This window comes from Lactuca serriola, chromosome 5 (assembly GCF_051521515.1).
Source record: "Lactuca serriola cultivar US96UC23 chromosome 5, Lser_US96UC23_V15, whole genome shotgun sequence".
In the NCBI taxonomy this organism is placed as follows: Eukaryota; Viridiplantae; Streptophyta; class Magnoliopsida; order Asterales; family Asteraceae; genus Lactuca; species Lactuca serriola.
The window spans coordinates 184313900-184324617 of NC_136412.1; the positions used below are offsets into that span (position 1 = coordinate 184313900).

Below are 10718 nucleotides of genomic sequence, written 5' to 3' on the forward strand. Positions count from 1 at the left end.
GGCGTAACTAAAATGACAATATTAAAAGGGATAAGATTTAGGCACATGAAAATTTGAAACTGACGCCTGATGTCACGCCGCCTGACACACTTCGGCTTGATGTTACTGCTGTCACTCACGCTTTTTTAGGATCTTTTTCAGGCTAATGGAGCGCCAATTGTCAGTTTTCTGTCACTACCACTGACATATAAAATATTTCGACACTTCAGTTTTCTTTACCACTCACAAAGCAATCAAAATCTCCAGCGATTTCTCTATCTACTGTTCATCTTCTTCTTCACCAAGCAACAATGGCAACATCATCTGAAACTCCTTCCGTTGCACAACAAATGGCACAATGCACATTAATCAACATCAAGGCCAAACATAATCTCATTTTGTACCTTGAACCATCCAACTACGATGCCTTCCACCAACCGATCATTGAGTGCATGCGTTATTATCTGTTGGTTATCACTATGACCAAATCTAAAAATATACCCTTGGTTCATCTGTCCAAGGCGTATTCGACTACAAGCTACCAATCAGGGGAAGAGAGGATTAATTTTGAAAATCGGTACTAAGAAAACCCACATCACCAAATCATAATTCTGTAGCCTGGTGGGTCTTCCTCGATTTCGTGACCTAATCAATCCATAATCCATCCCCAACGCTGCAATTCTAGAGATGTTCTATAACATGGGATATCATGAATACCTTGCCGTCGTCTCCAAGTTCAAAAAGCCTAACCTATCCCCAATGTGGAATGGGTTGTTTACCCTAATTTTCAAAAGCTTCTCGGAGAGGGTAACATGATCAGACTATGCAAGAAAGTTGTTTATGACCATCATGCATGGTGTTTACTCAGGAGGCAACCTCTACTACGATTCAGTGCTTTGGGAACAACTAGTTCACAGTACACTTTCGACATCTAGGCACAATGAGATTTCTTGTGCAAGATTTTGGATTCTCATCGTTCAGAGGGATATCGATCACCTCAATACTCCTATGGTAGAGGGTTCGAGTATGGCAAATATTCGGGTTTTTCACACCACCAACATTATACTGTCAGATAATTCACACTTTATGTTCATCGGATCTATCTCGGAGACGATGCTTCATAATGTACCAGCTGCGAGTGAAATCATCCAAACATATCGTAGTCTACCGGCTTCCGGTCCACGACCAATGACTTCTACAATTCGACAAGTTCTCGAGGAGGCTGACAAACCAAAGAAAGTAGGAAAGAAACGTTCTAAGGCGGGACCATTCGTGCTTGCTCCAACTCCAAATAAGAGGGTGAAGGGAGCTGCTCATAGACAAAGAACACCAACGCCAAGTGACCATGAAGATTCATAGTCCAACACTATATCTGACATTCTTGTTCAAAATAATGTTCACCATGAACATGATGATACAGATGCAACTTCAACCCCTAGTTTTCGGAGCCGGTCACTACAAATCCTGAGGAACTATTCAAATACTTACATCTGTTCCAATTACATATGACTTTTTCCAAGATTTCGCTCCTCCTTCATTTACTACTACTGCTACTATTTTTATTACAATTTCTCCTTTCCCTATTGCTTCTATGGGTGTTTCATAACCCCAAGCCACCATTATGATGTCTACTCCTATATTCACAGAATCTATAGCAACAACCACTAGTACACCTCCAGTTTCTGTCAACGTATCTGATACGAGGGCAGGTGCTTCAGGTTTTACTCTTGGTCATTCTATACCTCCCATCTCACCTCTTTACCAAGACGATCTAGATACTGTGTATGGTGATGATGAAGACGAATTTGGAGGTTTCACCTACAATCCATTCAACATTAAAACAAAGAATGATGATGAAGCTCCAGTTACCGAAGGACAGTTCAAGGCGCTGACTGAGAAGTTGGATTCCTTAATTGAGTCCACCAAATCATCTTTTCGCAGTGACTACTCTAAATAAACAGTCAAGGCATTCTTTGAAATGCTCACGAAGGAGCATACAACAAAACTTGACTGCTCATTTGGAAGTTTCAGGGACTATTGAAACTGATAGCTTCCTGAATGCTCATTTCAAGGTTGTTAGAGGTGCTACGAGTCACGTGTTCGAGTTTACTCTTGCTGATATACCTTGCCTGAACCTGTACGATTGGATTTTACTGCTAAATATGTTGCTCAAGGATGAACAAAAATATGAACCCATTGTGGCACATCTCAAGAGAATGTTAGTTTCGTACATTCTGCCTTGCTAACATGCATCTTTACTCCACTTCTTGCCAGCAGTACATATTGGAGTTTATGGGTCAATGCAAAGTGAACACGGATGGGGACAAGAAATGTTATTCGGATATGATCAAATTGTATATCCAGGTTTGCAAGATCTTACTGATCATATTGCCGAAACTTTTTGAAGTTCAGAGGCGTACTCAAGAGTGAAGGTCTCCTGCCTCAATTGACACAAGGGGGGGGGGGGATTGTTGGTTCTTAAGGATTGTGTCAATTGTATTTAATATTTAGTCCATGTTTTGTAATGGGTTGGGCCTGTCGACCAAGTTGTTTATTAATAGGGTTTAGCTATTTAAAGTGCATGCATGCACCATGTCTTGTAATCGTCCAAGTTATAACCCTACATTGCCTTTACAGTAGTAGTTCTTAACCGAGCTCTTCTAAGGCAGTTCTTTTAAATCATTCAGCACAACTTTGATCTTCATTCTTTGTTCTTGATTGTTATTCCTGTTTTCAATCTATCGATCAAAATCTTTATTATTCTAACAATCATCTCGATCGCTTGCTTGTTGCCGAGAACATAACAATCACCAAGCCGCACCATTTTCCCGTCATTAACCACTGTCGAGCATCTCTACATCAACCACCTTCACAATTGAGTATAAACCACCTCCAGTTGACACCATCGCCATTTGCTCAACCTTAACTGGAAACCGCCATTACAGCCACAAAGAAGACACTACATCCCATATTACCATTGTTTTTACAACCCTTAACATCTTCACTTCTTGAAAACAACTCATACATCTTCATAAGTCTGCTTCACCTCTAGTTAAACATCTCGCCACCTCAGACCACCCATATACAACCCATCATCTCCACCACTAACCACCCAGAACATCGTCACTAGAGCCTATGACTTTGCAGAGAACCATCTGCGTATCACAATCTCCTATGTATTTTTGATCCATCACACTAATTCCACCTTAAACAAACCAAATGTTAATTAGAAAAATAAAAAAAATAAGAAGAAAATCAATTAGTTTATCTGCATAGCTGCCATCTCCACCACTAACCACCATGAACACCGCCATAGATGCACGTCCTTTTCCAAGAGCCATCCAAGCATCACCATCTCCTACATATTTCCGATCCACCAATTTATTTCACCTTAAACAACCCAAATGTTAATCAGAAAAAAGAAAATAAGGAAGAAGAAAATAAATATGCTTTTGTGTTGTTTGTAAAGAGGGAAAAGCACACACAATATAGGGCACACACACATTATTGATGTTGTTCCGAATTTTTATTAATATAGTTTATTAGAACGAAAATATAGGAGAAAATGGAAAATTATAATGAAACTTTAGAAGGAAGTGACAAACTTTTACCAATGTGGTTCCCATATTTACTTTTGATGCGGTTTCAATTTTTATAAATGTGTTTAATAGTGTGGTTTTGAAAACCGCACCATATAATGCTTTTTTAATGTCTTTTACTTTAGATATATGAAAACCATACCAAATAATGCTTTTAATGGTGCGGTTCATTGGTTTGTTAATGTGAAAATGTTTTAATAGCCTAGTTTTAAGCTTTCACCACATCAACTTATATATATATATATATATATATATATATATATATATATATATATATATATATATATATATATATATAGTTAGGTTATTTTGTTTTAGGTAACTATTGTGTGCATGTAAGGAGAATTTTGAACCAATAGATGAAAATAATGAATGACTATGATTTTGAGGGTCTCTGATATTACAATGGAATATCATGTACCATAATATCACTCAAATTTAATTAAAAAGGTATTTTAGACAATTAACTATATATAAAAAAGGAAATTTTCGAATTTAATGGGATAGTTATGATTTTTTAAAAAAAAAATAATTCAGTTTCAATTCTAATTTAATTTGTAATCATAACCGATTATAACTTATTTTATTCTGTCAGAATGCGATTCTGTTAGAGTGATATTTTGTTATAGTAACAGTTTATGACATCTTTTAAGAATACATAAATAAGAAGAAAACACGAATAAGTACATTACGAAACAATATACAAAATCGATTCTTGAACTAATAATATATCAAATAATTATATTCTATGATTGTGATACAAAAAGAACATTCTTGAATAATAACAACATTATGAAAGATAACAAGTGTAATTCTTAAAAACAACAATATTCTTAAACTGTGAGTATGATCAATCTTTGATTCATTATTCACATCATTCATATAAGGTCTTCAAGTCATTCCTATCACAAATGCAACAAAAACATCAAAATTCAACCAAAAAAATACTAAACTATTCTGAAAGAATAATGTTGTTAAGATTCATTTTATACATTCTGGAGGAATACATTCTACTATAAGACACTCTTGTTCTCCAAATTTTCTTTCTTTTCCACATGAATGACAAACAATTCAAAACCTAAAAAGAAAAAAAAAAGTCATTAAAATCTAACAAAAATACTAACATATTCTAAAATAATATTATTGATAAGATTTGTTTTATGAATTTTGGCAGAATACATAACATACATTTTGCTAGAATACAAACATTCTGAAAGAATGGATTTATATAAAAAAAAATTCTGACAGAATGGTTTTGAATAGTTATCAATAGACATCATGTTTATGGAATAGCTAACGATAAGCAAAGTCAAAATAGAGAAATATAAAGACCTCATTAAGCCAACACCATATCAGATTAACAAAACTACATATTCTAATTTCCAAATGGGTACAAATACTTATCAATGGACATCTTGTGCAAATGAATGTACGAAATATTTGATTCAAACATTTTAACAAACACTTGACGGACAATAATCAAATCCATCAAGATAGTAATGAAAATTAATGATCTAATATTTCAAACAATGTATAAGATAATGGGAAATTGTAAAATAAAATGGAAAATCATAACAAAGTTAAAAAAAATCCCAAAAATAATAGAATCACTAATGACGTTGGAAATAATAGTAAACTATATAACAATAAATTCCATAATTTCATTTGCATAAATTGAATAACGTTTAGTTTTACTTGTGCTCCATTAACAAGAAATAGAAAAGTCAACAATATGAAGAATTAATGTTTATCTTACATTGGTTTTGGTGAAGTATGTAGCAATATCCAGCAACCCTTTTTTCTATGAAGGAAATCGATAATCTCCCGAATTAAAATAAAACTTGCGATTGTATATTTTTCTTCGCAATATCTCATAGAATCATAATCACGTTGTATTTAGATGTATGTTGCCAATTAAAATCAAAAAATTGACAAGAGTTAGAACGATTGTGGCAGGGTGTGATGGTTTTAGAGAAATAGGGGTAAGAACTTTGCCTGACGATTAGGGAAGCTAGATGATGAAAATGCTTAGGGTTATTGAGATGCAACGATATTTAAAGTAATATAAATTGTTAATTTTGGATATTAACTAATGCATATATGTAATATTACTAACTTACCCTTATTAATTAAATTAATAATTAAATTATTGTTAAATCCTCATTGGTCCATAAATGCATACAATAGTTGTAAAAAACATTTGAACCTAGGTTTATATATATATATATATATATATATATATATATATATATATATATATATATACATATATATATATATATACACACACACACACAGACACACACATATATATATATATATATATATATATATATATCGTACTATTAAATATGTTATGTACTAGTGAGAAGTCGTTATATTTTTATATATCAACTATAAGAGTTATTATTTTATAACTAATGTCATATTATTTTTCAACTTAGTAGTTATTATTTCATAGTTAACTAGTTGTGAGACCCAGATACTATATGAGTTTATTTAAAAAAATAAAAATAAATACGAAGAACAAAAATTTATAAAGTCAGAACTTAAAAGGAAAGCGAAAAATATATTTAACTATTAAAATTGATGTGTTTATTTCTCTTTTTAAATTTAGAAAAATAATTCAAATAAACAAACAATTAAAAATAATTAGATTCAATTGAGAAATTTAGAAATTATAAAGAAAATTGCATTAGTGAATTTGATATGCATTTATTATTATATTTATTAAATTTAAATATTATATGTAATTTAATAAAATGGAAAAAAAAAAAAAAAACCAGAAAAGGACCTTCTCTTAGGTCCTGAGTGTCTCTTCCACGTGGTCGTTGGTTCGAGTCCCATGGATGACGCCAAATGATGTGATTTTGTTCTCCGGGATGACTTGTGGATAACTGTTACGACGGAGATCTGAGGATCATAGAGCAAAGTTGTTAGAACTGCCCTAAGGACTGTGCCCCGAGAGCAGACTCCGACGATCAAGTTATATCGGTTGGTAGAGATGAGATAGTTCTCCTAAGCTAGAGATAACCATCTTGGTGTTGGGGGTAGTGTATGGACATGTTGGTTGTAGGTGGTAGAGTTGCGGCTGAGCAAAGGGGAAGCTCCTAAGTGGCGGTTGAGCCACCGGAGAAGGTCTAGGGTGGCGGTTGAGCTACCGGGAAGAGTCTAAAGTGGAGGCTGAGCCATTGGGATTGGGATGAGCATCGGAACCGGCCCATCCGGAACAGACTCGAGAACCGAACTTGGTGACAAATATGAACCGAACTGGACCACCGGTTCTACTAGTTCTGGTTCCGGTTCTTGCTAGGTCTTCAATGTTGGAACCGATCCTCTAGAAATAACCACATACTTGAGAAATATTTCCGTTACGGTTTCAGATTTTTCTGGTGTTTCTTCTATATAATCTTTTTCTGAATCTTCTCCATAACCCTATATTCTCAAAATAAAACATATAAATATTACATTGTTAAATGGTGCTAAAACAAGAAAAGTCAGATTTGATATGTTGTCTTGCGAGCTTTGTAAGTCGTTCAATTTTTAACCGAATCAAGAGTTTTTATAGTCTAAAATTAGATACAAAACCTAAACAACATGTAGGAAAAAGAATAAGGTCAATACAACTTAAAATGAGTGAGATATGCACATTTTAACAAAAAAGTCAGATTACGTTTTAGTGTCGAAACAAAAAAAAAGTTTGCTTTCATATGCTTCATTACAGAGCTTGTAACTCATTCAATTTTTAACTGAATCAGGGGTTTTTATAGTCTAAAATTATCTAAAAACCTAAATAACATGTAAAAAAAGAATCATCTCAATCACACTTCAAATGAATGAGACATGAACATTTTTAAAAAGTTAGATTATGTTTCAGTGCTGAAACAAGAAAAAAAAAATCTGATTTCATATATTTCCTTGCGGGGTTTGTAACTCATTCAATTTTTAACCGAATCAAGTGTTTTTATATTCTAAAACTCTCTCTAAAACCTAAATAACATGAATAAAAAAGAATCACCTCAATCCCACCTCAAATGACTGAGATATGAATATTTTAAGAAAAAAAATCAAATTACGTTTTAGTGTTGAAATTGAAAAAAAGTTTGATTTCATATGATTCTTTACGGGCCATGCAAATCATTCAATTTTTAACCAAATCAAGAGATTTTATAGTGTAAAATTATCTACAAAACCTAAATAATATGTTGGAAAAATAATAATGTCAATCCCACTTCAAATTCGTATGATACAATCATTTTAAGAAAAAGTCAGATCGCGATGGGTTACAATTTAAACCGGTCTGGTTTGGTTCCCGATTTTGGGCCGGTTCTAATGACTGGTTCCCGGTTCCAAAAATCCACAACCATATCGTCTCGTTCTTGGCCTGATCGGTTCTATCCGGTTCCGGTTCCGACCAGTTCCCAATCCAAATGCTCATCCTTAATTGGGAGAAAGTCCTGCTCCATGAAGGAGGTATTGTTCACTTTATATGAGACAATTATGTTAATGGAAATTAGGTCAAACATTGGGTTAGCCCAATTTAGGCCCAACTAGCAAGGAGTTGGGCAAGGCCGCCCGAGGGTGTCAGGCGAGGTTGGCGGACGCGCACCAAGCAATACGGCAATGCTGGCGGGTGCCCACCAGAAAAGGCTTTGCATTACAAGTGTTGCAACATTTTTAAAAAACATATATATATATATATATATATATATATATATATATATATATATATATATATATATATATATATATATATAGGATTAGGATCAAATGAGAACACCAAAAAGGTTGAGAACGCGAGAACAAAGTATATTCATTTGTAATTCCATTTATTCATTTGTGGAGATGATAAATTTTTACGTCTTTAATTTCAATTGAAGAGAAAAACTATATTCATGTTCATTGCGCGTAAAAAATTATCATTTCTCCACAAATGAATACATGAAATCACAACTAAATATACTTGTTCTCGCGTTCTCAACCTTTTAAGTGTTCTCATTTGATCATTTCCCTATATATATATATATATATATATATATATATATATATATATATATATATATATATATATATATATATATATATATGTTTGTTCAATAATTAAATTAAATGCAGCAAACACAACTATTAATTGGGCTGAAAAATCATCATATTTTATAAGAATAGTTTTCCAAATTAAAACTATTGTTTTCTTTTGACTTTAAGCACTATAATCCTCATGACTAATGTTATCTTATGTTTGGTTTTCTCATGACACAGTTCGGCTTTTCTTTAGGAGATGTTGAAAATTAGAAAAGTTAGTATTATAAACCATCAAAATAATAAAGGAAAATTAGATTGGACATTGAATGATTTTAAATAATTTATTGTAATAAAATAAAATAAAATATATTGTAAACAACCTTTTCATCCATAACAATCATTTCTATTGATAAAATAACATTATTTTTTGCAAAGTTTTATATCTTCAGTATTATCGTTGAATCGGCGCCTGCGTGGTGGTGTGAGACCGGTTGATTGTTTCACATGCTACATTCCATCATGGTTCCTGATAATTGGACGTAAGATTGGCCTCTTTCTAGGTAAGAGTAGATAAAGCCCCTCATAGCGATTGCAATCAGGCGAATGATGTGTCCAACAACTAAAAGAGTCATCAACCCTATCCATACCAACACAACACATTTTACCACATTCTTGAATATCTCTGGCGTGGGTTTTGGTGACAAAACCAATATGGAAACCAAGTACGTTATTGACAAAGACGTAGTATAGCAATCCACAAAATGACCATCAAAATCCACAAGAAAAAACGATGCTTCAGAAAAGGCAATCCACTTATAAGCAACAAGATAATGCTAAGAGACGAAGCAAAAGCCGCCGTATTGCAAACCAGAAAGACATGGTATAAATTCGGATGACTGGATGCCATGATAGCATATCCAGCCCTACGGTTTTCATCTGTCGTTGTCCCATCTTGCCAAACACCTCCGGGAGGATTAGTATCTGCTTGAAAGGCCATTGTTGCTATCAATGATGCCACCACCATCAAAGTGTTTCGCTTTTTGTCCAGCCAGTCATCAGAGTTTTTAGAGGTTTCTTTCAAGTAAAAAGGAGAGGCCTGTCTCTTATTATAGTCGTCTAAGCCATCCACACCGATTTCGTTTCTGGAATTTTGAGGATCTTGTCTGAACAAATTACCAATTTTCGCCTCAACAGCTCCTGCTTGTGTTAGGGACTGTAAGATTTGGTGATATTTCAGATCTTTACGACCATGAACCAATATATCCATTGGTGTTTCTCCACTTATGTTTGTTGCGTTGACTTGTATAGTTGTACTGAGTAGCAAGAAGTTTATGGTCTAAACAAATGTTAAAGATAGGATCAGTTAATAAAAATGAATAAATCTTGCAAACACGATCAAAAACTTATTATATATTTGATATTTCAACATTAGTTCTTACAAAAAGAAGGGAAAAATCTTGAAGCGACATTATCAAAATGGTTAGGTTTCCTTCTACTGATGCTTCATAAAGTAGTTTCTCTTTCTCCATCCGCTCCATCACTCAGATACGAAAAGCAGAAAATAGCTCATTGAAGAAGTTTGGCATAGATCATGCATATATATAATAAACGGACAGGATAAATTAGCTGTGTAGCTACTTGAAGACTTTTCTTAGGTGATAGTCGATTTGTGGGGACAGTGAAATAATTTAGGGTTGGTATATAAAACCTACAAAATTCTGAAATATTACTGATTGACGAAAGTTTGACTATTGCAGTTTTTTATGTTTTGATGAGTTGATACTAAAATTTTATTGCTTCTTTAAAGCAGCTCGATATATGATTCAAAAGTCAAAACACTTAATTACATCGTTCACAAACATGTCATTTTTGTAAACAACTTTCTATCCATGTGCCATGTTTTTTATAGCCCACCAAATTATTTCCCGGCCTATTGCCCATCCTATGTATAATTGTAGAGAAATTAAGAGGGTGTTTAAAAAGTTTTTTTTTGTAAAAGATGGAAAAGTCAGGATTTCCTGACTTTCAAAAAGATGACATTTACTCTATTAAAAAAGTTGGAAAAGTCAGGATTACCAAACATCTTTTTTACTTTTAGAAAAAGATAAAAGTTATAAG

General features: G+C 33.3%; 1 pseudogene; it reads right to left on the reverse strand.

Annotated features, from left to right (window-relative positions):
* Positions 1 to 9009: 9009 nt before the first annotated feature.
* Positions 9010 to 10138, reverse strand: LOC145050005 (ankyrin repeat-containing protein At2g01680-like; annotated as a pseudogene).
* Between the last annotated feature and the right edge of the window lie 580 nt (positions 10139 to 10718).